We start from the raw sequence: 25,957 nt of genomic DNA, 5'->3' as shown, positions 1-25,957 counted from the left end.
GGAAGGAGCTGGATCGACACCGCTGGGTGGTCATGAGCTGTGCAGGTAGGCGCTGCATGGTTCGGCTCGCAATGTGGTCCGCAAAATACAAACATATCTGTAGGTAAAATGCAGCTCACGAGAGGGCACTCGAGGCTTGTGTGACTGTTCTTGCGACTTCTGACTACCATAGAAAAATAAAAATTTTAACGTTACTGATAACATAACAAGACAACGGAGAAGGCCCGAAAAAATGCCACCAAAAAGAAAATCATACTCTGCAGATTACAAGTTGCGACTGGTGAAATATGCATCCGAAAACGGTAGCTGTCACAATATTATCATCTGAACTTTTCATGTTAACATACCTGTATGTCCATGGGACTTATAGTCCAGTGGACCTTATTTATGGTTTATTTTTCTTTATAATGGATAAAGTGGCTGGTGCGACTTATACTCCGGTGCAACTTATTTATGGTTTGTTTTTCTTTATAATGGATAAAGTGGCTGGTGCGACTTATACTCCGGTGCGACTTATAGTCCGGAAAATACGGTGTATATATATATATATATATATATAAATCATAATGACAAAAAAACGTAACCAAATGATCCTGATCAAAAGTTTACATACCCCATTGATTTTGGCCTTATAACATGCACACATGTTGACACAAACGGGTTTGAATGGCTACAAAAGGTAACCATCCTTACCTGTGATCTGTTTGCTAGTAATCAGAGTGTGTGTGTGTGTGTGTGTGTGTGTGTGTGTGTGTGTGTGTGTGTGTGTGTGTGTGTGTGTGTGTGTGTGTGTGTGTGTGTGTGTAAAAGGTACACTTGTAAAACTCATAACACTGTTCTTATGTAGAGGTTGCACTCTGCGTAGTGTTGTTATGACTCTGCCCATTCACTCCGCTCGGGATGTGAACTCACGATCTTCAGCATGGGAGTCGGACTCTCTAACCAGAATGCAAAATCCCAGGGCTCTGGTCTTGTGACCAGATAATCCTTTTTTGAGCTGTTAGGAGTGAGGTTTAGTAACTACATATGCACAGCGACACCTGCTGGCCTCCGTTATGCTTGTAACCAGATAACGTCTATGAAGTGATTTCTGTGACCTCTTACAGATGTCAGTGTACACACTACATGCACATGGTCAAAGTTAACTTCCAGTCTTTTCAAAACCTCATGCATGCGCACACGCACACCCTCCTGCAGATGGTATTAAAAATAAAATTAAATATTAAAAATAATAATTTTAATGACTCCAAAGAGACTACACCTTATAATGGGTGAATCTGTACTGAAATTCATTGATGGCTTTTTGTCTCAAACAATGTATATAACAAACATAACATAACATCCAAGCATAACAAACATAACACAACCTGGAACTTTCAATTGTACACTGCATGTTCACTTCCACTGCACACTGACTCACAAAATCTACAAAGTGCCATGATGCAAGTGGAGTAATTACGTCATTTGCGGCTCATACTCCTTTGACCCCTACAAGAAAGCACAGAAGAAGCTTAAATCTTGAAATCCTTTAATGTCAGAGCTCCTTTCTAAAATATATACTGTATCGATTTAATGCCACAAAATATCAATCACTCCTCAACATTCAACTCAGATTAATTTCTGGTCTAAAGTGAAGAGGACACAGCCAAAGCAAAGTCCCAGTGACTCAGCAAAGAAAGCGTTTGAATCCACAGAGACAAATTCTACCTAACAGACAAGGCAAAAAACAGACAAAGCGACAGAAAGAGAGATAACACAGCACAAACATAAAGAAAGTGAGAATGGATGAAGAAGTAGGGATTTGTGTTCTGTGGTAGAATGTTCTATTGCCAATACTCAAGAAATAACTTACAGTCACATACACACAAATGAAGCAATAGGCACATACAAGAACAATTTAATAAATTTGTCAGAAATTTTACATAATTATACATGCTGATAACTGCTGGTTAAACTCATATACATAAAATCCTAAGAAGATTGTCTTGCATCAGTGAAAAGAAGGATGTCTAGCAATTTCCTACTTTTAATCTCTGATAAAACTGAAATGGTGGTTCTTGGTCCAGTGAGACATTGTCATCAATTTGACAAGTGAACATTTAGCCTAGGCTCATGTGTCATACATTACAGTGACAAAGTGAGGAACCTTGTGGTAACTTTTGATCCTACATTGTCCTCTGACCGCCACATTAGAGATATCATATGACTGCTTTCTTCCACCTGCAAAATATAGCGAAGATTCATCTCATCCTGTCTATGGCTGATGCTGAGACCCTGATTCATGAGTTTGTTTCTTCTAGATTGGACTACTGCAGTGATCTATTTTCTGGTTTACTGCAGTCCAGCATTAGGGGTCTCTAATTGGTTCAAAATGCTGGTGCCAGACTTCTGACAGGAAGCAGAAAGTTTGACAACATTACACCACCCATTTTGGCATCTCTTCACTGGCTTCCTGTCCCTGTGAGATTCAAATTTTAAGGTTCTTTTACTAACCTATAAAATTGCTCATGGACTGGCACCTCCCTACTTAGCTGACCTAATTAAACCTTCTTCTGTTTTTTCTTGTTGCTTAATGCTGACAAATTATACTGTATTTGTTGTCTTTGTGATGCCTGATTTTATTTTTCCTCTCTGTTTGAGGTGCGGCTCCATCCAGAGATGGGTGTGGGTGTCTTTTTCTGTTACCCTCCCTTCCTGTGCACCGGCAAAATTTCCTGTATATTGATTTTGTAAATTGTTTTGTCAATTGTGTCGGTAAAATGGCCCAAGAAGAGGGTCACTCCTTTGAGTCTGGTCTGCTTGAGGTTTCTTCCTCAAATCATCAGAGGGAGTTTTACCTTACCACTGTTGCCTGTGTGCTTGCTCTGGGGGTTGGTAAGGTTAGACCTTACTTGTGTGTAGTGCCTTGAGGCAACTTTGTTATGATTTGGAGCTATATAAATGAAATAAATTGAAATTGAATTGACAGAGATTTTGAACATTTCAAAATTTTCTTTACACACTTGCATGAAGCCGTGCACAGTTTATAACAAGTGCAAGTGTCAGGGCACCTTGCAGAGTGCTGCTCATGCCCTTTCAACCAACCAAACTCAAATAAGGAAGTAACAGTTCAACATGAAAATGGAAAAAAAAAAAAAAACATCTTGCCATATCAAGGCTATTGTTGTATGCAACGACAGTGTTAAGTGTCCACCATTTTGATGTTTGGTACAATACTTTACGTGCCATAAATGCCATTCACCATCATGCATGTTTAAAGTTGCAGAGTGGGCTTCAAATATTTTCCTATTGTGGGGCGAATAAAGGAATATCTTGAATTAAAGACATCATTAGGCTCTATTAATTAATACAGAAATTAAACCACATTATAAATTTGTACCATTACAGTGATATAGTCAATGTAATTATGATGCGCAATTTATGTAGGATTTTCAAAATAATACTACTTAAAATTAATCAATCAACCAATTTCAATCAATTTTATTTATATAGCGCCAAATCACAACAAACAGTTGCCCCAAGGCGCTTTATATTGTAAGGCAAGGCCATACAATAATTACGTAAAAACCCCAACGGTCAAAACGACCCCCTGTGAGCAAGCACTTGGCAACAGTGGGAAGGAAAATCTCCCTTTTAACAGGAAGAAACCTCCAGCAGAACCAGGCTCAGGGAGGGGCAGTCTTCTGCTAGGACTGGTTGGGGCTGAGGGAGAGAACCAGGAAAAAGACATGCTGTGGAGGGGAGCAGAGATCAATCACTAATGATTAAATGCAGAGTGGTGCATACAGAGCAAAAAGAGAAAGAAACACTCAGTGCATCATGGGAACCCCCCAGCAGTCTAAGTCTATAGCAGCATAACTAAGGGATGGTTCAGGGTCACCTGATCCAGCCCTAACTATAAGCTTTAGCAAAAAGGAAAGTTTTAAGCCTAATCTTAAAAGTAGAGAGGGTGTCTGTCTCCCTGATCTGAATTGGGAGCTGGTTCCACAGGAAAGGAGTCTGAAAGCTGAAGGCTCTGCCTCCCATTCTACTCTTACAAACCCTAGGAACTACAAGTAAGCCTGCAGTCTGAGAGCGAAGCGCTCTATTGGGGTGATATGGTACTATGAGGTCCCTAAGATAAGATGGGACCTGATTATTCAAAACCTTATAAGTAAGAAGAAGAATTTTAAATTCTATTCTAGAATTAACAGGAAGCCAATGAAGAGAGGCCAATATGGGTGAGATATGCTCTCTCCTTCTAGTCCCCGCTAGTACTCTAGCTGCAGCATTTTGAATTAACTGAAGGCTTTTCAGGGAACTTTAGGACAACCTGATAATAATGATTACAATAGTCCAGCCTAGAGGAAATAAATGCATAAATTAGTTTTTCAGCATCACTCTGAGACAAGACCTTTCTAATTTTAGAGATATTGCGTAAATGCAAAAAAGCAGTCCTACATATTTGTTTAATATGCGTATTGAATGACATATCCTGATCAAAAATGACTCCAAGATTTCTCACAGTATTACTAGAGGTCAGGGTAATGCCATCCAGAGTAAGGATCTGGTTAGACACCATGTTTCTAAGATTTGTGGGGCCAAGTACAATAACTTCAGTTTTATCTGAGTTTAAAAGCAGGAAATTAGAGGTCATCCATGTCTTTATGTCTGTAAGACAATCCTGCAGTTTAGCTAATTGGTGTGTGTCCTCTGGCTTCATGGATAGATAAAGCTGGGTATCATCTGCGTAACAATGAAAATTTAAGCAATGCCGTCTAATAATACTGCCTAAGGGAAGCATGTATAAAGTGAATAAAATTGGTCCTAGCACAGAACCTTGTGGAACTCCATAATTAACCTTAGTCTGTGAAGAAGATTCGCCATTTACATGAACAAATTGTAATCTATTAGATAAATATGATTCAAACCACTGCAGCGCAGTGCCTTTAATACCTATGGCAATGCTCTAATCTCTGTAATAAAATTTTATGGTCAACAGTATCAAAAGCAGCACTGAGGTCTAACAGAACAAGCACAGAGATGAGTCCACTGTCTGAGGCCATAAGAAGATCATTTGTAACCTTCACTAATGCTGTTTCTGTACTATGATGAATTCTAAAACCTGACTGAAACTCTTCAAATAGACCATTCCTCTGCAGATGATCAGTTAGCTGTTTTACAACTACCCTTTCAAGAATTTTTGAGAGAAAAGGAAGGTTGGAGATTGGCCTATAATCAGCTAAGATAGCTGGGTCAAGTGATGGCTTTTTAAGTAATGGTTTAATTACTGCCACCTTAAAAGCCTGTGGTACATAGCCAACTAATAAAGATAGATTGATCATATTTAAGATCAAAGCATTAGATAATGGTAGGGCTTCCTTGAGCAGCCTGGTAGGAATGGGGTCTAATAGACATGTTGATGGTTTGGATGAAGTAACTAATGAAAATAACTCAGACAGAACAATCGGAGAGAAAGAGTCTAACCAAATACCGGCATCACTGAAAGCAGCCAAAGATAACGATACGTCTTTGGGATGGTTATGAGTAATTTTTTCTCTATTAGTTAAAATTTATTAGCAAAGAAAGTCATGAAGTCATTACTAGTTAAAGTTAAAGGAATACTCAGCTCAATAGAGCTCTGACTCTTTGTCAGCCTGGCTACAGTGCTAAAAAGAAACCTGGGGTTGTTCTTATTTTCTTCAATTAGTGATGAGTAGTAAGATGTCCTAGCTTTACGGAGGGCTTTTTTATAGAGCAACAGACTCTTTTTCCAGGCTAAGTGAAGATCTTCTAAATTAGTGAGACGCCATTTCCTCTCCAACTTACGGGTTATCTGCTTTAAGCTGCGAGTTTGCGAGTTATACCACGGAGTCAGGCACTTCTGATTTAAAGCTCTCTTTTTCAGAGGAGCTACAGCATCCAAAGTTGTCTTCAATGAGGATGTAAAACTATTGACGAGATACTCTATCTCACTTACAGAGTTTAGGTAGCTACTCTGCACTGTGTTGGTATATGGCATTAGAGAACATAAAGAAGGAATCATATCCTTAAACCTAGTTACACTGCTTTCTGAAAGACTTCTAGTGTAATGAAACTTATTCCCCACTGCTGGTTAGTCCATCAGAGTAAATGTAAATGTTATTAAGAAATGATCAGACAGAAGGGAGTTTTCAGGGAATACTGTTAAGTCTTCAATTTCCATACCATAAGTCAGAACAAGATCTAAGATATGATTAAAGTGGTGGGTGGACTCATTTACATTTTGAGCAAAGCCAGTTGAGTCTAATAGTAGATTAAATGCAGTGTTGAGGCTGTCATTCTCAGCATCTGTGTGGATGTTAAAATCGCCCACTATAATTATCTTATCTGAGCTAAGCACTAAGTCAGACAAAAGGTCTGAAAATTCACAGAGAAACTCACAGTAACGACCAGGTGGACGATAGATAATAACAAATAAAACTGGTTTTTGGGACTTCCAATTTGGAAGAGTCAAGCTTTCAAATGAATTAAAGCTCTGTCTGGGTTTTTGATTAATTAATAAGCTGGAATGGAAGATTGCTGCCAATCCTCCACCTCGGCCCGTGCTACGAGCATTCTGGCAGTTAGTGTGACTCGGGGGTGTTGACTCATTTAAACTAACATATTCATCCTGCTGTAACCAGGTTTCTGTAAGGCAGAATAAATCAATATGTTGATCAATTATTATATCATTTACTAACAGGGACTTAGAAGAGAGAGACCTAATGTTTAATAGACCACATTTAACTGTTTTAGTCTGTGGTGCAGTTGAAGGTGCTATATTATTTTTTCTTTTTGAATTTTTATGCTTAAATAGATTTTTGCTGGTTATTGGTGGTCTGGGAGCAGGCACCGTCTCTACGGGGATGGGGTAATGAGGGGATGGCAGGGGGAGAGAAGCTGCAGAGAGGTGTGTAAGACTACAACTCTGCTTCCTGGTCCCAACCCTGGATAGTCACGGTTTGGAGGATTTAAGAAAATTGGCCAGATTTCTAGAAATGAGAGCTGCTCCATCCAAAGTGGGATGGATGCCGTCTCTCCTAACAAGACCAGGTTTTCCCCAGAAGCTTTGCCAATTATCTATGAAGCCCACCTCATTTTTTGGACACCACTCAGACAGCCAGCAATTCAAGGAGAACATGCGGCTAAACATGTCAAAAAATTAATGACATGTTCAATCAGTTCCTGAAAAATTTGATTTGGATAACAGCAGACTAACTTGCACATTTTGTTCCAACCTACAAAACCTCTCAAAATATGGAAAATAAAGAAATATTTAAGAAACTGGGGAATGCAGTATGTTCTATTAAATCACACTTACATGCCATTTATGGAAAGAACCTGTTAATGCGAATGGAGCCTTAATTCTTGCGTGAGGCTCAGTGTCTCATGGAGGAGAGCAATTTCTCTCACACACAAATGCACACATTTCATATAATTAAATTGCAAATAATCTTAATTACAGCTAGGATTTTGAAAAGTATATATTGTAAAGAACCTAAGACCTGTTCATAATCCACACATCCCACTGTAATCTGTGCACAGAAGTACCCCAGTATTCTTGCTAAGATTGAAATTAAAAAGCATACCAGAGTTTACTCTAAAATTTGCATTTGTTTTGTAACCACCCAAATCAACATGGGTGTTTAAATTTTAAAATGTTTTATGCCTCTCCTCATCTCTCTTTGTGTCCATTGTACTGGCTGCATTTCTGGGTTACAATCACATACTGAGGGTGGCATGCTAGCTTAGTGATTAGTGCTGTTGCCTCACAGCAAGAAGGTCGTGGGATCACTTCCCACCTGGTTCTTTCTCTGTAGAGTTTGCATGTTCTCCCCATATTTGCGTGGGTTCCCTCCAGGTGCTCTGGCTTCCCATGGCAGCAAGAAGGTATAGACAATGAATGAATCACCTCTTGAAAGAAATAGAATACTGTGCTATAACCAATCAACCCTGCATGAAACACAAAGCTATATATAAAATTATTAAAATGGTGTTACGCACCATATGGGCAGTACTGTGATAATGTAGGTCCAGAATGGAAAGTTACAGATCTGAAGAGTCAGTAATGCTAACATTAGAATACGATATTACATCTCAAGCATGCTGACCTAACTTTCTTGTGTAAGAAAAAAACAGAAGCTCACATTCATTCATTCATCTTCTGTACCCTCTTACTCCAATCAAAGGTCACAGGGGGCTAGAACCTATGCCTGCAGTCATAGGGTGAAAGGTGGGGTACACCGTGGACATGACGCCAGTCTGTCACAGGGCCACAGACAGGCAGACAGACAAACAAACTCATTCACACGCACACTTACAGCCAATTTAAAATAGGTGGTGTGATAGGATCCAGCTCTCCTGTGACCTTGATTGGAGTAAGCAGGCATAGAACATGAATGAATTAATTTAACTTGCATGTCTTTGGAAGTGAGAGTAAACCGGACCACCCGGAAGGATCATGCAAACTTCACAGAGAAAGGACCAAGTGGGAAGCCACCCCAGGACCTTCTTTCCGTGAGCGAACAATGCTATCCATAAAGCCACTGCGCTGCCCAAATGTCCACAAATATTATAAAATCTAACAAATTTAGATGATTGTCACTGACTCAAACCAGAGATATTCACATGCATTGCAATGTAATTGTAGTTGCATACATTATCCACTGCTAAAGTTTACTACTGTTGGTTTTGTACGATATAATTCTTAATGATATTTTAGTCAGTACTGGATATTTTAAAAAAATGTAAATATTGATGATTATTTTTATTCTATAAATAGTTACATACAATTGCATTATTATTAAGGAGCATATTTCATAATGGCCAGTTAACAGTGCTTTTTTTTTCTTTTGTGCTTGTTTGGTTTGTTTGTTTGTTTTTTATTTTATTTTATTTATTTGTGAGTACAAGACAGAAACTATATTTTTACGTTTTTCCAAGCACCATTCCCATGAAGTTTACATGAGCTGCAACTCATGTCAGTTAATTACCAGCAGTGGTGTATCTATATGTATGTATGTGTGTTTATGTAAGACAGAGTTACAATCCATCAGTGTAATGAATGTAAGAGGAGCTGTAAGGAGACACTGGTCTTAATTGTAACTAACATCAGGTTACATTCAGCCACATCTCAGCAGCAGGAGGTGCAGGAGCACAAATTAGTTAAAAGTGACATAGAAAACTAGATGGCAGCCATTACTGGTCATCGATTAATGGCATCACTTATTAGGAAACAGTTCATCATTCAAGGATTTTCTGTATTTTCTGATTTGTATTATTATTATTAATTAAATATCCTCCTGACTACCAGGATATACAGTATATGTATATGTATGTCCTGGTTGTCAGGAGGACATGTTTGGACAGACAGTCAAAACAAGCAAATGAAAGGTGTCGTGCCACATTTCCAGGACATTTCCAGTATATATATCCCCAATATATATTGAGGGATTTCTATAGATCTGCTGACCCTGCATTTGCACATTTGCACAACACATTTGAAGAGGCAGAAGTACTGTGTACTTAGAAAATCACCCCAACCTACACAAACTCAAAAAGCAAATGTAAACTTGAATTTGGATCAGTTTGAACAAGAGATTAAAACATCTCCTCAGCCTACTTAATTGGTGGGAACCTTCAAGCAGTTTTAAGTACACAAAACTGTATTTGCTTTTTGGTGTTTACACCACAAGTCCCACAGAGCTTCAGCAGTGTAGATTCATACATGGCTCTACCCATAACTGCATATGCACACCAACAGCTTCCCATTAAGAGGTTTCAAATACCCATGTTTTGCCAAAATCATTGGTATCACTACTAGCATACGAAGGTGCCCTTCTGTATTGGTATAATGATCTGCCTAAATCTGAACTTAATATGAAAACTTGTAATAATTCCGTACTTCATGTTTGACCGCCATTTTGGTTATATAGTAGTTATAATTATATTGAGGGTTATGTTTATGTTTGGTTTTAGTGACATTTGCAAAATGTTTCTGCTAATATGATGAAAACAATGATACATTCGGACATTAAGAAATATATTCCATGTGAATATAGTTATGCCAAGGGGCTCCTACGTAAATGTCATTGACAAAATAGGTGAATAATTATACAGATACATTTCTGAATGCTGAATCCAGTAAGTCACTGAATGCTTGAATCTCAGCATTGATCTTAAAATGCACTGAATTTTCAAATTTTGGGAATGGAATAGACTGAACATGGACATATGTACAAACACTCCAGCTTACCTCCCCTGGCCTCATACACCCAACACACACACACACACACACACACACACACACACACACACACACACACACACACACACACACACACACACACACACACACACACACACACACACACACACACACACACACACACACACACACACACACACACACACACACACACACACAGAGCCAGAGACTTCCTATCCACATGTGTCAAGCACTCAGACAGCGTGCTGTGGAATGTAGTCATCAATTAAGGTACCGAACCCTTCTGGTACAATTTCTAAGGATTTAAGTCTCAGAGATGCTTACAGTACAAAACTAAACCCAGCACATGCACCTTTATATGTGCAAAATAAAGTGTATGAATCATTTACAAGCTTTAGACAACAACAAAAAAATTTAACTAGAGCACCACACCCGTACAGTGCCAACCACCGCCAACATGAGTTTCCAATCCCACATTCATGAATCAGTTCTTCCCTATCAGGATATGAATTTTCATAACGATACATGAAAAATTGTGGGTTTCAGGCTGTTCACAAATAGACAAACAAACAAACAGGAGTGAAAACATAACCTCTTCCAACATCGTTGGTGGAGGTAACATTGCAAACTCACAGTATTAAAGTTAATGTCAAACAGATGGAAACCATTGCAGAATGAAGTCATTTGAGAGTAAAGTACAAGTCAGTGCTCTTGCACAAATGTAATTGATTTTTCTCTATGTTACTGCCTTATACCTCGAGGTTATGCAATAGTTTATCCACCTTTTTATTTACTGCAGCATTAATGCTGCAAATGTTTGGTTGTAAACTATAGCTCCTGCAGGCAGACCACAGGACAAGTGGCTATGAAAGGTTTTGTCCTCACCATTATTGTGTTTTTTTTTTTTTAATGGATATAGGCCAACTCTGTGCACAGGTGGTGATAAAACTCAACCTTTACATGTACTTCATTGTTTTTATTAGTTTCACATACAAGTCCAACAACTTTTGCTACCCTTCTACCTATATCTTATCTATCTTACTCCCAGCTGGCAACATACAGCTTTTATTTTCTCTTACCATCATTCTCCAAATACCGAGCATGTAGTATTTAAATAAAAATGAAAAAGGGTAACTGTGAAAGAGGGAGAGATGAAACAAGTAAGGGAGGAGACATAATGAGAGTGAGGGAAAGACAAAAGGGTGAATGAATCACAAAAGGTAGATGAATGTGATGTTCATGTGTCTGTAAGATCACAAGGTTAGTAGAAAGTGTCCTTTGCCTATTACCCAATCAGTGGTGCCACTTATAAAGGTGAAGGCGGCAGCATGAAAGACACACAGATCGGTGTGGACAAATGTTATCACACATCTGAATGAATAAATGAAACGAAAGGGAGGACGGGTAAAATGAAGGATTGTTGTTAGTGAGCAGGGACCCTTTCCAATATTTTAATAAATGTTCAGACAACAACAGATGAATGACTTTTGATGCCCTGAATACTGTACACATGTTGTATCTAAGCTACAGTGTGTGCTCACCCCATCATTCACTACAATACCAACACTGAAACTGCCCCGATGTTCATATTTTCATAGCATTAGAACTCTATAACAGTATTTTATGGTGACATCTGCACAGAGTAACTTGTGAGAATGTTGTGACAAAGAAGGTCTGCTGAGGAAACAGTATGAATATTATTACAGGTGAAGATCAGTGCACAAAAAAAGTTTTGCCTCTGAGTTTTGCATTCTCCTTGAGTGCTGTAGCTGCTCTTTGTGCCTCTAAGCATTCCACCACTTGCACTGTGACAGAGACGGGGTGCTGTCTCAGTCTACCTGCTTACGGAACGCTATCCTGAGGCTGATCTCCTGTCAAGCGCCCCAAGTACAAGCTGTGGGAATGTGAATAAAAAGGCAGCAGCTCAAATCGTGCCTCCACTAGAAGTGACAGCATCATCATATGAATGTAACTTAAGGGGCCAAACAGAATGAAAAACTGAACTGGGATGTTTAAGAATATGTACACAGAGCCTGCTCTTGACATAGGCCATATAGACAGCCACCTAGGGTGCCACATGCTGGAGGGGGTGCTGCTGCAAGCCCTACAAAAACAAAACAAAACAAACAAACAAACAAACACACACACACACACACACACACACACACAAAAAAAAACCCCAAACATGTAAAACAATACAGGTCTTGCCAATGACGTGTATCCGATTATCTGGAGCAAGATAATCGTGATGCGAAGCAAGGCAGGGATGTTGCTCTTATTTATAAATCAAGGTTTAGTTTATTAGCTGTTGGGGGCCACAAATATACAACCCCAATTCCATTGAAGTTGGGACGTTGTGTAAAATGTAAATAAAAACAGAATACAATGATTTGCAAATCCTCTTCAAACTATATTCAATTGAATACACCACAAAGACAAGATATTTAATGTTCAAACTGATCAACTTTATTGGTATTGTGCAAATATTTGCTCGTATTGAAATGGATGCCTGCAACACATTTCAAAAAAGTTGGGACAGGGCAACAAAGACTGGGAAAGTTGATGAATGCTCAAAGAACACTTAATTGGAAACAGGTGAGTGTCATGATTGGGTATAAAAGGAGCATCCCCAAAAGGCTCAGCCTTTCACAAGCAAAGATGGGGCGAGGATCTCCACTTTGTGAACAACTGCGTGAAAAAAATAGTTCAAAAGTTTAAGAACAATGTTTCTCAATGTTCAATTGCAAGGAATTTAGGGATTCCATCTTCTACAGTCCATAATATTATGAGAAGATTCAGAGAATCTGGAGAACTTTCTACAGGGAAGCGGCAAGGCCGAAAACCAACATTGAATGCCCGTGACCTTCGATCCCTCAGGTGGCACTACATTAAAAACCAATATCATTGTGTAAAGGATTGTGGGCTCAGGAAGATGTCACAAAACCATTGTCGGTTAACACAGTTCGTCGCTACATCTGCAAGTGCAAGTTAAAACTCGACTATGCAAAGCAAAAGTTATACAGCAATAACATCCAGAAACACCGCTGCCTTCTCTGGGCCCAAGCTCATTTGAAACGGACAGACGCAAAGTCGAAAAGTGTGCTGTGGTCGGATGAGTCCACATTTCAAATTGTTTTTTGAAATCATGGACGTCGTGTCCTCCGGACAAAAGAGGAAAAAGACCATCCAGATATTTACCAGTGCAAAGTTCAAAAGCTAGCATCTGTGATGGTATAGGGGTGTGTTAGTGTCCATGGCATGGGCAACTTACACATATGTGATGGCACCATCAATGCTGAAAGGTACATCCTGGTTTTGGAGCAACACATGCTGCCATCCAAGGAACGTCTTTTTCAGGGACATTCCTGCTTATTTCAGCAAGACAATGCCAAGCCACATTCTGCACATGTTACAACAGTGTGGCTTCATAGTAAAAGAGTGTGGGTACTAGACTGACCTGCCTGCAGTCCAGATCTGTTGCCCATTGAAAATGTGTGGCGCATTATGAAGTGCAAAATATGACAACCGAGACCCTGGACTGTTGAACAACTGAAGTTGTACATCAAGCAAGAATGGGAAAGAATTCCACTTACAAAGCTTCAACAATTATTGTCCTCAGTTCCCATATGGTTATTGAGTGTTGTTAGAAGGAAAAGTGATGTAACACAGTGGTAAACATACCACTGTCCCAATTTTTTTTGAAATGTATTGCAGGCATCCATTTCAAAATGAGCAAATATTTGCACTAAAACAATAAAGTTTATCAGTTTGAACATTAAATATCTTGTGATTGTGGTATATTCAGTTGAATATAGGTTGAATAAGATTTGCAAATTATTGTATTCTGTTTTTATTTACATTTTACACAATGTCCCGACTTCATTGGAATTGGGTTACATTGGGTTGTAACTCATTTGTGCATCAGATTCTCTGCTCTGCCCACGATGCTACGTATTGCCAAGGTCAGAAGAATAAAAATCAGCCATATTACTTTGTCACTTTATATAAGGCCCCTGGCCCATACTCTGAATTATTATATGAATTTAGTGCGTTTGTTAAAACCACGCCCCCCAAAACACAGTCACCTTGGTTCAATGACTACTTGTGTGACCTTAGATTGAGCATATCCCAACATCCAGCATGCCTTCAGTCAGCCATTACACCCTGCTATTGAGGTGAGTGCCATTACTGAGGCATTACCTAGATTTACAGAATTTGATAGTATCTCACTAGGCATGCTGGCAAAACTCATAACACCTACAAAAAGCACAACCTGCTTATTTGATCCTATACCAACAAAACTATTTAAGGACCTGTGGCCCATTCTTTGGCCGACTATGCTGGAAATGGTTAACCTCTCATTAACTTCTGACATCTGTTCTGACATTTTTCAAATCTGCAATGATTAAACCATTACTTAAGAAATCTGATCTTGACCCTTGTGTATTGAAAAATTATAGGCCGATATCAAGTCTGTCATTTTGCTCTAAAATTCTGGAGAAAGTGGTTTCACGGCAGCTTGTGGACCACTTTAATGAGAATAATCTTTTTGAGCCATTGCAGTCTGTCTTTAGAAAATGCCACTCCACAGAGATAGTTCTCACTAAAGTGGTTAATGCCTGCAGTGGATTTGGACACCACTACGGTTCTGGGCTGTTAGATCTCAGTGCTGCATTTGATACCGTGGATCATCATATTTTACTCGATAGGCTGGAGAATCAATTTGGGATTACTGGAAGTGCCCTTGCGTGGTTGATGTCATACCTGTCCAGTCATTCTCACTGTGTTTTGTACAGTAACACTACCTGTAACCTTAGTGATGTGAAATTTGACAGGGGTCTATCTTAAGCCCCCTGCTCTTCTCTCTTTATATAGCACCCCTTGGGCACATATCGTGGTGTTTTGGGATTACCTTTTATTGCTATGCCGATGATACTCAGTTATACATGCTGATAACTGCTGGTATGTTCATCCACATAAAATCCTTAGAAGATTGCCTTGCATCAATGAAAAGCTGGATGTCTAGGAATTTCATTAGCCATTATGTCCAACAAAACAGAACTGTCTTGTCCTGCGTCTCACAGTGTAATGTTATTATGGGTCAGAGTTGCTTTTTGATGTCAGTTGACAAATCATTGTTTCCAGTTCTGAAATCATTGTTTTTATCTGCTCATATGTTTAATTTCAAGGAACTTGATCAAACAAAGTGGGTGGAGCTAGTCAGTGGTTCCCCAGTCAGTGGTTCCCCAGAGTCATGACCACTTTCAAATCACTGTGATGTTATATCCCAAGCAAATAACCTGTTTTGCTTAGAAATACATGAAATACAAAGTGAAGCAACTGTAACTTCAGTTTGAGTGTCACTTTAAAATGAAGCAAGAAGGTGAAAGACGAGCAGATTATTATAAAACAGCTGACATACGTGAGATAGCAATGCTCAGAGCTCTCCGGGATAGTTGCTGCAGAAATTCATTGTCCTGTCCCTCTCTTCCCTCCTGTCTCCTCAACTTCCCTGCTTTCTGTTTGCTGTGAGGCTGTGGAACAGAGGGAGCAGTGGACAGTCAGATTAATGACCTTGCCTCTCAACACACTCCGTCTTCCTCTTTACGTCTATCTGCTGCTGTGTAGAGCATCACTGCTGCACTGCGATGAGACATGCAGGCAAAAGGAGAGCACTCGTATTTTCTCTTCTCCTGCTGTGCTGTCATTTGTCTTGCTGTTTGCATATCTGTCTCAGCTGTTGATGCATAAAGTAAAAGTTGCCTTCTGTAGCAAAGCAACAGAAGCATCTGCCCATAAAGACATGAGCCATAGAGCTACATGAACGTGCATGTCATTTCAGATGCTTGCACACACTTCCCATGTCTGTGCATCTGTCTGCATTCATGTCTGCTTGTGTGGGTGTCTCCAGTCCTACTCGAATGTGTAATTACAAAGGAGAGACGATAAGCCAGTTTTTCCCCTCCTGTGGGAGCTCACAGCTAATTATAGAGCCAGCAGAGCTTCAAATTGCCATTTAAAACAGCCATACGGTGGGAGAGAATAACACACTCCCCCAGTGGTGTCACCACTGTATTGTAAGTGTGTCTGCGTGGAGGTATCGCATGCATCAATGTTAACCTAAAATGACTGATAACATTAATGTGAATATGCGTTGCTATATTTTCTTAGCACCTTACAGTGTGGACACAAAGGTTAGAAAAGATTCAGCTCACTGTGAGGGTTACTGGGTGGGGCACAGCCTTGATTACACATTTTCCTAGTGCCGTCACAAGTTGCATTTCCCTTCAAAAGAGTAAAAAATGATTTATAGTGACATTCTCTGCTGCATTAATCTCCAGAAGAACAAGTGCTGCTGGAGAGAACATACTTGGGGATGTGGCATGTAGGAGGACAGTTCACCAATTTTTCCCAAAGGATAGTGCATCTACACTAGGTCAGGGTAGGTATGAGTTTACATATTGTTGCCACAATATCATGTTACTAAGATAAGAGACGATAACACGGGTCAACACGATTTTTCTTGCATGACGTTTTTCAATGGATTTTGGGTAATTTGGGGGTGCTGAATGCAAATGTGATGTTAGTTTTTGCTAATCACATCATGTTTTTGAGATATGAAAACATAGTCCTCATACTAAGCGTTGAAGCAAAAGCTACAGTCTCGCACATGTCTTCGGGGCCATAAACAATATTATGGCTCTTGTTCACATTTCACAAACCTGGTTTAAAAATTATGCTTTTGAAGCTGCTTTTATGCATGATTAGTGGCATCAAACTTGTGAGTGAATGAGTGAGCTCCCCGTCACACAAAACATGATTGAGACAGAATGGCACACGAAGGAGGTGTCAAATGCCATTTGTAAAAAGCCATTCGTAAAAGAGCTGCCTCAAACGCCTCGTACATGTGTCACTACAACCATTTGCACACACAAGAGAACGAAACACAGCAAGTATCCTGCGCATGCTCATTTGGTCCCACCTCTCGCTAGACACTTGGAAAAGGCGCCGCTGTTCACGCTCCTGGTACGAGAGCTGAGTGCAGGTGACCACATTCGAGCTGTCTCTGAAATATGCATAAGTTCAACACGAGTGTGGTGTCACCTAGCAACACACATGGGCGTGACTGTGCCGAACCCCCCCATACAAATGGCTAGTGGAGCCCCCCCACACACACACACACCATGGATTCAACATTGTCAGCTGTGGCTGAGAGTTGCAGAGTCCTGTTGCTGTCCAGTGCAGTGCGCTGCTGGGACAGCTGACCACTGTGTAAGGCAGCTCACCTGGTAAACACGCAATTCACGTGTGGGCGGACGCTCACCCCTTCATCACAATGCTGATAATTACGTACTGACATGATCACATGAGGACCGCCAAGTTCAACACGAGTGTGGCATCACCTAGCAACATACATGGGCATGACTGTGCCAACCCCCCCCCAACATGTCCAGCTCTCCACAAGTTCTCTTATACTCACTCGACTGGTAAGCACTGAAAGCCGAGATAGGCATGTCCAAACTTGTCCTCTAACACTCCGAAACGGAGGTGTTCCTTTGTCTCGCTTCATCAGCGAATCGGTCATGACGCGCGAAGCCTCCGCGCGGCTTTCCATGACAAAATCTCTTGTTAAAAGTGAAATCTGCTGGAAAATGGCTGATGTCCAGCTCTTGTGATAACCAGAGAAAGAGCACACAACGGTCTCGTATCCATAGAGCCATCAGCTTAGAAATGATCCAGTGGTTTGTGCCGCGACGTCACAGCTCGGAGCGCGGCGCACCGACCGTCCTTAAAGCTGTAGTTAAAGTCCTTATTCTCTGTGAAGCCCGTAAAATTTTCATCAAAAGCCAGATAAATTTTTCGAATGGTTTCCAGGTGCCAGTCTCTAACAGCTTCTGAAAAAATTCTGATGGAAAAAAGTCCTTTTCATTCCGCCATTTCCAGACAATGAAAATCCGACGAGGTGGCGGGACCACTCCTTCCACAAGGCGTGCTCACAGGCGAATGATGTCACCGACAGGCGTGGAAAAACTCATGCATGCGCACGAGGGTTCAAGCACGTCTGACGTAAAAACATATGAATGAAATCCATCAAAGCTTCACATTGGAAATGTTCTGGTTGTTTGAGCGGGGCTTCAGCCTGTCGATCGGCGCTCGGAGTGCGCTGTGCTCTCAGACGCTGTGGGCGGTCTTTAAACTGGCTGGAGCACTCCTTAATCTGTGTAATCCCCCCAAAAAATCGTTGCTGAAAGCCATCTGAATTTTCTGAATGGTGTCCACTTGGAGGTCTCTCACAGTTTCTGGAAAAATTTGATGCAGCAAAGCTCCAAATCGTTGACATTTTATTCCCAAAAAAAATCCGACGAGAGGGGTGGACCACTGCTCACACAAAGCCTGCTCACAGGTGAATGACGCAACCGACAGGCGTGAAAAAACTCACGCATGCGCACGAATGTTCAAGCTTGGCTGATGCAATCACACGTGATTCAAATCCATATGGTTTTTGCAAAAAGTAAAAAGGTTGGATACTTTTCTAACAGACCTCGTATATATATATATATATATATATATATATATATATATATATATATATATATATATATATAAACACATCATTGTTGTTTTTGCTCCCATTTTTCTTGAACTGAACTCAAAGATCTAAAACATTTTCTAAAAACATATTTTGTAAATAGACAAAAGATGTATTTTTCTTAAATATTGTTCACAAATCTGTCTAAATTTGTGTTAGTGAGCACTTCTCCTTTACCAATATAATCCATCTCACCTCATAGCTGTGGCATATCAACATGCTGATTCGACAGCATGATTAGTGCACAGGTGTGCCTTTGGCTGGGCACAATAGATATAGTGTAGACGGATAGATTCACATTCAGTCAAAACATCACAATAGACAAAATGTTGAAAACAACTGCAATTATAACCCCCCCCCCACACACACACACACACACACACACACACACACACACGTTATCCTGTGAACCATCCCTGGTATTTTTGCTGTACAGGAAATGACAATGAATTAAGATTATTCCCTATGTTCATTGAAGATGAAGATGTTGCCTCCAGACAGTGTATTACACTGACTTGAATGATTCTGTTTGCTGGTGTTAATGATTCACTGAAGTCTCATTAAGACAATTTTCCCACTGACAGCACAACTGATCACCGCTTCACAGTGTGTCTCTGCTGTTTTTGCGTAGCTTTTATCTTGTTTAAGGCCAGCTGAAGTAACTCAAATATTCAGAGTCCTCGTGATCTCTGAACACAGGAGATATGATTACAACAAAACTAGGAATTAGTGCTACCATTTCTGTGTGATTTTATGCATTATGTGAATTTTTCACTGTGACTTCTCAAATGGGAATATCCATGCCAGTATGTGAACCTGTGGCTCTGCTCAGGGATAGGGCATCCCCTTGGCCTTCTTCAACACTGAGGCACCTGCATGCTGGATCATGCCAAGGTAAATATGACAAAAATATACACAAGAATCCTCTAAAAAGTTCTAGTACCCAAGACATCCAGTTCTCACCTTAGGTCACTGGTTAGCGTCCAAGACTTACAGCCATACAGTAAGACATGAAGCACCAGGGGCTCTATTTACATTTCAGCAGCTGTGGTGCACTGATGAATTAATAAACCTGTGGTATGATGTGAGGTCTCAGTCGTCTTATGTATTTAACAATTCAGCTGTCACTCTGGAATAATTACTAAATATAACATCTAACAATGCTAATATCATGGATGGGCAACTTGTTCCAGAAAGGGCCAAGAGGGTGCAGGTTTTCTTTGCAGCCACTGACTCCACCAGGTGATTTCACTGATTAACTTATTCCATCTGCTCAAAGTGATATTAATCAGTGAAATCACCTGGTGGAGTCAATGGCTGGAAAGAAAACCTGCACCCTCGTGGCCCTTTCTGGAACAAGTTGCCCACCCCTGCTAATATGATCTTTGTTACTCAGTTGAACTAAATGTATGAGTCTGTGAAAGACTGGCTTCTTGTCCAGTGTACCCTGCGTGTACCCTGCCTCATCCAGATGGTATCTCAAAAATTAATTTAATCTGATTTGTTGCCAGAACTGAGGAAGCTGAGTGCCTTGTGGCTGGGTGAATGGTTGATATCTGACCAGTGCCACATGATGAATGGTGAATCCTATCCACGGCATTCCTCAACGACAGCCTGAAGTGCCACTGCCACTAGCAGGGATATGGGACTAATCTCTGACTATATCGGCTTGGCCTTAATGTTGGACTTGGCACTATCATGTAACTGCTTATATCTTTGTAACTGTTCGATTGGTTTAAGCAGTGGGTCACATCTCTGAGTCTGGTCTACTTGAGGTTTCTTCCTCAAGAATGCCAGAGGGAGTTTTTCCTTACCACTGTCTCCTATGTGCTTGCTCAGAGGGGTTGGTAAGGTTAGACCATATCCATGTGAAGCCCCTTGGGGAAGCTTTGTTGTGATTTGCCACTATATACCGTAAATAAAATGAATTGAACTGAATTTTTCTATGACTACATGATACCGTCACGAAATATAAGATATTTCAGTTGGGGTTATGGTTATGGTTCGGGTTAAGGTTAAAATTAGTCAGTGAAGGGTGAACACTTCATGAAAATGTATCAACCCCCCCCCCCAAACAAAAATTACGTGAGACTGGGCTGCTCACGCTCTGTGACTGTTGGGATTGGCTCCAGCGACCAACCCCTCCCTCCCCTTGGTAACCCTTGATTCGAGTAAATGGGTATAGAAAATGAATGAATGAATGTAAGAGTTGCGACTCATTTGCATGGCATCATCATATATAGAATAATGCTGCCACTCACACTTTCACCCTCTAACATGTTTGTATGCATGGGTCACAGCTTGCATACATCTGCAAACATTTTGCTACCTCACTTGTTTTTATAAATCACAACGCATGTGTTAAAATTGCCATGTGCATCTTTTAGGTCCCATTTTGTGCATGTGCTATGGTTATAAATTAGGCTCCAGTACCCTCACATCTTGGACCGTCATTCTCCCACAATAAGTAAGTAAGTAAGTAAATAAGTAAGTAAGTCCCTTTGGCTGCTCCCTTGCTTTCACTCGGGGTCACAACAGTAGCTCCAAAGTGGATCTGCATTTTGATTTCACACAGATTTTACGCTCTTCCTGACACAACTCCACATGACATGGAGAAATGTGGCAGGGGTGAGGTTTGAATTGGGGACCTTCCACACTGAAATCAAACCATTCTCCCACAATGGTATCACCCAAACACCTCTGCTCAGTGGCCTCATGACTCCATAAGTTCTTCCCAGGCATCACTTTCTCTCTTCATTAAATCATGATAATAATCAAATAAACTATTATTCACAAATACATTTTTGAAGAAATCAAACATAGTTGAATGGCCTGTTGTGTGTTGGTGGTGGTATGCAGTGGAGTGCCCCTGTAGTTGAAAAACAAACAGCACCTCAGCAGGCACACTGAATTCAACAGGTAATTTAGTAAGATTCTGAAAAAAACAGTGAGAACGAGGAATCAGTTTTACTGAAATAATATTTTCCAACTTGAAGAGCATTAGATTGTGTTCAACTTCCACGTCAGAAGGCTTTTCATGAGCACATTAAACATCATGTTGCTGGAATAAAGCTTGCTCATTAGAGTCTTTCTTGGATCGCACATTCAAATAGTCTTTTTTCAACTGTTCTTACATGAATCAGCTTGGTTTAATTAATTTAGTATTTACAGTCATTAACAACCCCCCCCCCCCCCCCCCCCCCCCCACCCCCCCCCCCCCCGCGCAAGGCTATGTGACCATCAAGCAGGGCCCATCCAACAGTGAAAGAGCTTTATGACATGATTTGTTTTCTGTAATATTATGGAAAAGCGCCTACACAATCTTTGTATTCCCCTGTGGCATTATGGCGTGGCTGCGTACAGGTTCATATTTGGCAGTATGTGCTTTGGAAAGGTAACGTCTGTGCCTGTCCAAAATACATCACACTCATCTCTGTCTTTCAGTGTTCCTGCGTCCCTGAATTCATCTATGTACAGTGCCAAAGGAGGAGTGCAAATAGAATGAAAGAGACATTCATCACTCGCTTGGTAGTCGTTCACCCTGTGACCGCACCGTGACATTGTTGTCTTTATTTAGTTCACTTGGGCCAGCAGCAGATAATTTATACGCAGTCCCCCTTTAATAATGAGTTCTCTTCTGATGTTAGGGTGGGCTGCTGTTTACATGCACACATAAAATGCTCAGACAACAATGAGGTCCTGACCGCTCTTCGTCAAAGTCAACACATGCTCAGGCTGAAGGAGTGTTGACAAAGTGTCCCATCCTACTGGTGTTTCCTACACCCTGGCAATAATCGTATCGAGTATGTGATATATATCATCATTTGGAATTTCATATTAAATTCTTCTGGTTGTTGAGTGTCTTATTCCTCTGCCTTCATGTGGCCCTCAAGGCCCACACCTCTCTGCTCTTGACAAATTGCAGTAGTTTAGCAGTAGTTTCACTGTTCACTACAGGGCAGTCACACCGACACGGACTGCAGTACACACAAGTGCGCTCTGCTCGGCTGCTCTTGTGTGTCAGCCGAGCTGGTGCATCAGAGGAAAATAAAGCAAGCGAGAGAGAATGACAAGCTAAAAGAAAGCAAAATGCGAGAGAGCCACATCTTACATAAGGAAAACGAGACAAAAAATGCTGTTGTTTCTAAAGCTCTGTGGAGCGAGTGAGAAGAAAAGTGGCACCAAATCAGGAACTGCACAGGAAGTGAAACGCTGTGTAGATGCAAAGGCATGCACACATATGGCGTGCACATCACTGATAGAGAATGAGAGAAGAAGGTGTGTCCTCACTTTTTCTCATCTCCACACTGTCAACATGAAACTATTACTTCTGGAGTGCAAAAAGAGATACCATTGTACTTCTTATTGACTAGAGCTCTTTGTTTCAACTTGAAATGTTCAGCTTCACATACAGTATGCTATAGCAAGTATACAGACACAGAGTATCCAGAAATGCAGTAGCCATGACAGTATCACTGCTTTTAGTATCATATTCATTAATTTGATACTTTTATTCAAATTAACTCACAGTCACATGCACATACTGATACCAGGGACTGACCTGAGAACTCATGGAGCAATTTGTGATGCATTGTCATACTCAAAGGCCCTTTGACACAGTAAAGAAAGAATTGACCCACCAATCATATGCTCAAACCAGTGATGGGCACGTTTCAGCTAATCACCAAAGTTACTTTTTCATTAGCAAATTAGCTAACATTAGTGTAAAATCATTAGCAGACCAATTAACTAAATTAATTTGGCTAACTTTAGGTCAGCTGCCATTTTCTTTAAATAAAGTTGATTGCTCAGAAATGTTTGTAAGCCCGACAGCTGTACATATTTGTTTCTGTTGGAACTTATACACAAATCCAGGAAGCAAAATCAATACATTGTGTGACGGCAGTAAGCATCACCTTGAGGAAATGAAGGAGCAGGACATCAAGGTAGTGTGGCGGCAAAACAATTGTTAATTTTGTGATAGCATGGAATTTGGCACATATATTCTAAATGAACTCATGTTTATTTTCAGATGTGGAGCCATCCTGGAGCTGACGTCTAATGAGCTACAGGGGTCAATAAAGAATTACACAGGGGTCAAAATTTAAAAATGCTCCAATCATGTTGAAAACTATACAACATTATTTGTCTGATCATAATGATTCCAAAAAGGTATAGTTTGGGCTATCTATGGCTGAAAGTTCTGGAGTTATGGGGTAAAAACAGCAAAAATGGTGACAAAGATCAGTTTCAGTTTGTACAGCGGTCGAAAGTTAAAGTTGCTCCAATTTTGGTAAAAAGTGATGCAAATTGGAATTGGACACCACTTTGATTGGCTGTCATACAAAACTCTTCGCTTCTGGTGGTGGGAAATTCTCTTAATAGTAGGAAAACAGCGTGCACTTCTCAAGGAATAACAAATGAAGTCTGCGAATATTATGATGGCAATGTCGGTAATTATTACTACGGTCAGGGTCGCCCAATGAAGCCCCACAGAATCCACATGACACACAACCTGCTGCTCAGCTATGGCCTATACAGGAATATGGAGATCTAATGTCCATACAGAGCTCGTGGTGATGAGATGACACAGTACCACAGCGATGATTACATCAAATTCTTGTGTTCCATTCAACCAGACAACATGTCAGAGTACAGCAAACAAAGATTTAATGTGGGGGAGGATTGTCCAGTTTTTTATGGCTTTTTTGAGTTTTGCAAGCACTCAGCAGGAGGCTCAATTGCTGGTGAAATTGAGAAAACAGCAGACTGACATCGCCATCAAATGGGCTGGAGGTCTTCATCATGCTAAGAAGTCTGAATCTTCTGGCTTTTGTTATGTCAACGACATTGTGCTGGCTATTTTAGAACTACTGAAGTACCATCAGAGAGTCATGTACATTCATATTTACATCCATCATGGTGATGGCTTGGAGGAGGCATTCTACACCACAGATCATGTCATGACAGTGTCTTTCCAAAAATATGGAGAGTACCTCCCCGGCACAGGAGACCTGAGGGACAATGGTGCTGGAAAGGGTAAATATTACGCTGTGAATTACCCGCTGAGGGACGGCATTAACAAAGAGTCGTATGAAGCCATATTCAAACCTATCATGGCCAAGGTGATGGAGATGTACCAGCCAAGCGCTGTGGTTCTGCAGTGTGGTGCTGAGTCCTTATCAGGAGACAGACTTGGCTGCTTTAACCTCACCATTAAAAGCCGTGCTAAGTGTGAGGAGTACATCAAGAGCTTCAACCTGCCGCTGCTCATGCTGGGGGAAGGCAGCTACACCATCCATAATGTGGCTCGCTGCTGGACATACGAGACTGCGGTCGCACTGGATACCTCCATCCCCAACAAGCTGACATTCAATGATTACTCTGAGTAATTTGGGCCAGATTTGTGGACACCACAAATATGACATGGAATGTGAGTTACTGTGAGTTTCTCTGTGAATTTTCAGACCTTTTGTCTGACTTAGTGCTTAGCTCAGATAAGATAATTATAGTGGGCGATTTTAACATCCACACAGATGCTGAGAATGACAGCCTCAACACTGCATTTAATCTATTATTAGACTCTATTGGCTTTGCTCAAAAAGTAAATGAGTCCACCCACCACTTTAATCATATCTTAGATCTTGTTCTGACTTATGGTATGGAAATAGAAGACTTAACAGTATTCCCTGAAAACTCCCTTCTGTCTGATCATTTCTTAATAACATTTACTCTGATGGACTACCCAGCAGTGGGGAATAAGTTTCATTACACTAGAAGTCTTTCAGAAAGCGCTGTAACTAGGTTTAAGGATATGATTCCTTCTTTATGTTCTCTAATGCCATATACCAACACAGTGCAGAGTAGCTACCTAAACTCTGTAAGTGAGATAGAGTATCTCGTCAATAGTTTTACATCCTCATTGAAGACAACTTTGGATGCTGTAGCTCCTCTAAAAAAGAGAGCTTTAAATCAGAAGTGCCTGACTCCGTGGTATAACTCACAAACTCGTAGCTTAAAGCAGATAACCCGTAAGTTGGAGAGGAAATGGCGTCTCACTAATTTAGAAGATCTTCACTTAGCCTGGAAAAAGAGTCTGTTGCTCTATAAAAAAGCCCTCCGTAAAGCTAGGACATCTT

The 25,957-nt window shown here is 40.6% G+C and overlaps 1 protein-coding gene, 1 long non-coding RNA gene and 1 pseudogene across 2 annotated transcripts in view; 2 read left to right on the top strand and 1 right to left on the bottom strand.

Moving 5' to 3' along the window:
- Nucleotides 1-25,957, top strand: part of LOC117512209 (plexin-A1-like) — a 1,069,160-nt gene that overhangs the window by 489,570 nt on the left and 553,633 nt on the right.
- LOC117512211 lies at nt 889-9,737 on the bottom strand. The gene is made up of 3 exons (XR_004561244.1): nt 9,728-9,737; nt 6,036-6,044; nt 889-1,048 (listed from the first exon to the last, which is right to left on the bottom strand). It is a non-coding gene; the product is annotated as an uncharacterized LOC117512211 (long non-coding RNA).
- Nucleotides 22,163-25,243, top strand: LOC117511743 (annotated as a pseudogene).

This window comes from Thalassophryne amazonica, chromosome 6 (genome assembly GCF_902500255.1).
Source record: "Thalassophryne amazonica chromosome 6, fThaAma1.1, whole genome shotgun sequence".
Lineage (NCBI taxonomy): Eukaryota > Metazoa > Chordata > Actinopteri > Batrachoidiformes > Batrachoididae > Thalassophryne > Thalassophryne amazonica.
This window is presented reverse-complemented; position numbering and strand designations above follow the sequence as displayed.